Here is a 6,181-nt window from a genome sequence, read left to right as displayed (position 1 = left end):
TTTAGAAGGTTGCTGATTTTTGGGGAGTCTGTTATTTATCCAAGCTAATATCATGGGCATGCAATGGCAGCACCACTGGCTACCTACAGTGATAAGTTCCAATCACCAAATGTACAGAAGTTGATATAGCAAGCAAATAGAATGGGATTGCAGGAGAATGTTAAGCTGCAATTCAGTTTTTTTGTTGTTGTAAACTTTGAAATTAAATGAAGGTCTTGTAAAAACTAGACTGTATTTGTCCTATGCAAAAAAAATTATGACAACCATGAAATTATCCAAAATATAGGTATATCAGTTATGACAAAGTAGACCATGTCACGATGTATGTGACGAATGCTTTCTGTCACATGGTCAATTTTTTCTTTCAGTATAAGAAGAGCAGTATGGACTTTTAACACTACAGTGCCATGTACTTTTCACTTTGCTCATCTCTAAACCATGGTTGTTTTTCATGGATCATTCTGTCAGGTCATGTGAAATGACTGAAAGGTTCATTTGCTGTTTAAATTCTTTCCAGGAGTACTTAGTTTCCTGGAAAAGTTTCAAAAAGCCTCATGATTATTGGTAATGCTAAAGAACTTTGCAATGTCAACATTTCGTGTAACTTCTATCACGTAGTCAGACTGGCAAACCTTTAATGAAATTTACAAAAATGGAATACATTGCAGGAATAATATCTCTGTGAACACACATTTTGGGTCAATGTTTGGCATATTTACCAAGCAGTCTATTACATTTTGATAAATAGACACATTGTGCACATCTAAAAGAGACAGACATACACAGCAGCATAAAAAAGAAACCTTCTCAGTATAAATATATGTATGTATGTATAACTTTATTTATAGAGGACAAGAGGACAAGTGATATAATAAATAAATACAATAAATATATATATATATATATATATAAGTGCCATGTGGTATGAGACACAGTAGGAAGAAGGTCCCTGCCCCGTAGAGCTTACAATCTAAGTGGTTGGGTAACATACAGACAGGGGCGCTTCTGCCATTAGGCGAGTTGAGAAACTCGCCTCAGGCGGCAGAAGCGCCCCAGTTACCAGGGGCGGCAAAAAGCCGCTCCTTGTAACTTTAAGAGCCGAATTTCCGGTTTTTAAACCGGAAATTCGGCTCTTCTAGTGCAGAGAGCACAATTGCGCTCTCTGCACTAGCGATCTCACCGGACCCGCTCCTGCGCTCAGAAGGTAAGCGCTGGGGAGCGCGGGGGGGGGGGCGGCATCCAGGAGCCGCCTCAGGCGGCGATATGTCCAGAATCGCCCCTACATACAGGCATAAACTGGAAGGTGAGAGTGCACCAGGTATGGGCATTTGCTGGGCAAAATAATGTCTTAGTGCTCCAGAAGGTAACAGCTGAGCTTTATCTTAAAGAGAGTGGGTGAGTGTTCCCTACGGAGGGATTCAGGGATAGAGTTCCAGGGGTAAGGAGCAGCGAGATAGAAAGGTTTAAGACGAGAAAGCGCAGTGAGTGTGGATGGTGTAAACAGAGACGGAGGCTCTGAGAGGAGCGGAGGAGACGACCAGGAACATACAAATATATTTATAATATATTCTGTTTCAAGTATTATGGTGCAAAATTATTAATAAAATACCACAGGGTTTAAAATTATTTGTAAATGTAATTACAGTCTGTCTGACTGTTTACATTCTCTATACTACTGGCTCCTAAAATAAAGTAGCAGAAGTAGCAAAAAAACCCCCAGTTTTTGCGTGAAACCTCACAGAGCCATATTCATGGCCTAAACAGGTAAATTACTTTCATTAAGTGATATCACCACCCTCCCTTTCCCCCCAGTAACCAATCAGCAGAACAAACAGAAGGGAGCAAGATAGCAGCTCACAGTAGATATCAGAATATCACTCAAGAGTAAGAAATCCAAGTCCGGCTTGGGACTCCTCCACTTACATTGGAGTAGGAGAAACAAAAGGTTACCTGAAAGCAGTTCTAATGTTCTATTTGTGTCTGTTAGTTACCCCTCCCATTTAGATTGTAAGCTCTACGGGGCAGGGACCGCCATCATCTTGTGTTTCTGACTCTTATTGCAACTGCACCTTGTATTTATTGTATTTATTGTTGTACTTTGTATTTATCCATTATCTTTTGTATTTATCCATTATCTTTAACCCCCTGTCTGTATTAATGAATTCTACTGTACAGCGCTGCGTACATAAGTAGCGCTTTATAAATAAAGATATACATACATTATACATTATAACACTGGCTCCTTCTTCTTCTTTACAGCTAAAAAAATACATTTGTTGGTTCAAGAAAAAAACATTTTAAATGGTAAAGTGAATTATTTGCTATGTAAACAGTGTAATTTAAAAAAATAAAAGGTATCACATAAAAATCATGACAGAATCCCTTTAAACTTCAATGGTTATTATAGGGAACATATCATAGCAAAGTTGTTTCCTCAACAGGAGGTGCAGGCTGATTGCATAATACTATTTTGGACAAAAAAAAACATGCTATGTGTTATGCCACTGGCCACTTTAGGGCTCTAGGAAAGTTCCAAAAGGAGATTCTCTCGTTATGGGGGCCATTTATAACGCTGAGATTTTTTTTCTGATTCGTATTTTTTTAACACTAAAAGCAACAGAAAAAAAAGCAGACATGGGGAGTTTGTAATAACTTTAAATGATGATAATGATGGGCCCAATTTTAAGTCATCAGATTGCTTAGTTTGCAAATATTACAGAACAGACTTTGGAAAGATATTGTACAATCTTTTTTTGTAAATACAGATACAAAAGAAGGTAGATAACACATTAGGATACTTGCCCTTTTGTTTAAAATAGTAAATTTAACACTTGTCCTTGAACCCCAGGTTCCAAACATTCTGGATAATAGATCCCATACCTGTACTGCAAAAAAATCTAGTACATTAATAACTTTTTATGTTTTGCTTTTATTGTATCATGCTTTTTATAAACATGTAAGGATTGTTTCTGTAGTAACTGGCATTTTAGGGAGTGAATATCCCTCTTGGATAAAGGCAGAGGCTTAAATTTGAGTCTTACAGAACAGAATCATTTGCTCATGATTTCATGGGTTTCAAAGTAGAAAACCTGCAGAGAATGACACCAAACTGCAAGAAGGCATTTGTAGGCTGATTTATCCTTTTATCTTACCTTCTGACTTGTTATTGCTGACCACATGCACTGTGTTTGCCTTGCCTGTGTAAAGACAAATAAAGTATATATTAGCCTTTCTTACTTAATATACAGATGGATGTCTGGTTGAAGGTAGCCAATACAGTGACTGACAAACTGTTGGGTGAGGGTCATATTAGCATGCCAATATCTGGTCGATTTTGAACCAGCTATTAGTAACTGGGGTTTCAAGAGTCCCACATACATGGACTATTCTTGACTCATTCATGTATTTATGTATAACTTTATTTTAATAGCATTACGAGCATAGGCCGTGCTGTACAATTTTACAATATATAAAAGTGAAAACAGGGAGGGCAAGCATTGTAATAAATAAGTACAAATAGAAATAGATAGAGTGACATGTAGTAAGGGACACAGTAGGAAGGAGGTCCCTGCCTTGCAGAGCTAATAGCGGCCTTGAGTCTTTCTATGGTCACCTTAACTCCAAGATTGTTTTTTCATTAATTTAATTACATTTATTATTCTTTAATAAGGTGGCATGAATTCACTAAACCACTGGTTAAATCATTGGACTGATAGGTGAAAGCTATAGCTATAGTCTAGCAACAACTGAATTTTCCTATATTGGATATACTGTATGGTGCAGACCATAGATTGTTAGTGGTAGGAACAGCACTAGGACGCCAAAGATTTACAAGTTGCTACTATCACAGTACCCAAGGAACCATAACATTGCATAGATTTCAGCAGCCCTGCACTGTCAGACATTACCTTATACTCCTGCAATTATATTACCTTATGCAGCCCCCTTACCCACCTCTATTGTCAGCAATAAACAACATGACTCTCCCAGTGTCCCATAATGCATCACACAACTATGTGATCTATCTCTCATCAACAGAGTGCTATAGTTATTTGTGTTTTTTAATTGTTTCTTACTATGGTCAAATGTTAATGGTAGGTTCTAACTGACCTAGGTGAAGAACTCATCTGAGCCTGGGACTCATTTAATAATATAGGTGCTTAAATGCACTATTGCAGTTCTTTTCAAAATAATAAAAACGAATCAGTTGCAAATGGCCACTGCACTGCTGCACTTCATGGTTGAGTTACACTATATTCTCGTGAACCACTAAGGTTAGTTTGGTTAGCTTTTGCTACTACATTTTGCAACAGCATGGGACCCATGATGCCAAGAGAGCTCAGCCCTATGGAAAGGGTGTGTTGAAAGATTTGAGTAGATCAGTGGCGGAGCAGGGGCACAGCCCAGTCCAAAGAAATAGTAAATCGACTCCTGCATAAAACCATTTTGATTTATCTCTGAACAAACCTATTAAATATCTCCTCCATTATAGATGTCAAAACTGCAGATCTGTCATTGCCAGACTGACTTTGTATATGCCTTTGGATATCTGAAATAATCCAAAATTCTTTTAAAAGATTTGCGAAACGGCGTAAAAATTCGCAAAATGGCAGAAAGGACGTGTGTCAAAAAATTGTTGCTTGGTCTTGGTGCCCAGCATAATCCATATAGATTGTAAGCTCTTTTGGGCAGGGCTCTCATCACCTCTTATTTCGGTTATTGATTGCTTTATATGTTACTCTGTATGTCCAATGTATGCAACCCGCTTATTGTACAGCGATGCGGAATATGTTGGCGCTTTATAAATAAATGTTAAAAATAAATGTTAATAATAAAGTAGCCCATGCTTAGAAGAATAGGAGCACTGGAACAGGGTCGGAGTTGAGCACTAGGACGTGGCTAAAAACTTTGGCTCCCCCAAGTGATTAAAGATGTTTGTCCTCTAATGACAGACTTTATGCATCACAACAGTATTAGTCCGAATGGTTTCCTTAAATATAAAAGTAAGCTGGGTGGGATGCAAGGTCAGCTGTGCACACACATCAATAAATTAATGGCAGAAGGCCCAACAAAGTGAGAAGTGGTTGATTGGCAAAGAGTTGCCTCATTAGATAATAGTTGTTCTCACATAAGAGAGAAGTCACAGCAGATGGGATAAATACAGGAAAGAGCCACAGTGTCTTTTACAAACCCGGTCATAAAACTTCAACAATACAGATATCTGTAATACTAGTATAAGGTCTGCCCAAATTACACCTAAATGATCTGAACACATTTATGTCTAAAAGAATGATTGGTCAAACTGACCTAGGATTGCACTGAAGTAGCAGAATGCAAAATCATGATATGCGCTTCTATTTATGAGGATTGATTCTAAATGAAAAATATAGATGTCATAAACAGAATTTATTTGTGATAAATAGGAAATATATTAGCATTTTACAATGTAATGTTATTAGACAGTTACTACATTGTGGATTTTATTTGTACATAGTGCATTTACTGTATATAGTTTTTAGTATGATGTATAGAGTAATATTCTGAGACAATTTGCATTTGTTGTTTTTGTTGTATTTTTTATTTGTAGTTTTTTAGTTATTTAGTTTTCCGTTCAGGAGCTCTGCAATCTGGAGTTTCAGCAGCTATTTAGTTGCTATGGTATTTTTTGCAGAAATCAATTTTTGCATTGAATATATTTCTTTCTCTTAACAGCATTTATTACATTCCCCAATGAGTATTTTACTCAATGGTAAATATCATTAAAAGGCTATAGAATCATGATGGCTATAATTCCTGAGGTCACCACACAAGCGGATGTGTTTGTTGGCCTGGACAACAAAGATTTTCAAATCTGCCTGATATACTGTAGGCTGGACAGGTGCTCCCAAGGGCCCCATGCTTGGGTGATACCTCTCACCTTTGTCTAGACTAGAAAGATTGAGTTTTTCGACATTTTTCCGTCGTCCCATCCAAGCAATTTATCATATCAAACTTGTAAAAGATAAGCAATAAAAATCTTGCCACCTAAAACTATGGCTACATGCCATAGAAGTCATTGGGAAGTGTAGCTTTTTCAGAAAGACACTGCACACTTGCACAAATTACATTGTTTTTAACATTACTTTTTAAGCCTCTGTGTGTTCACAAACCATATATTAACCTATGAGCAAAATATTGCTTA

Source organism: Xenopus tropicalis, chromosome 5 (genome assembly GCF_000004195.4).
Source record: "Xenopus tropicalis strain Nigerian chromosome 5, UCB_Xtro_10.0, whole genome shotgun sequence".
Classification (NCBI taxonomy): Eukaryota; Metazoa; Chordata; class Amphibia; order Anura; family Pipidae; genus Xenopus; species Xenopus tropicalis.
Note: the sequence above shows the minus strand (reverse complement) of the source record.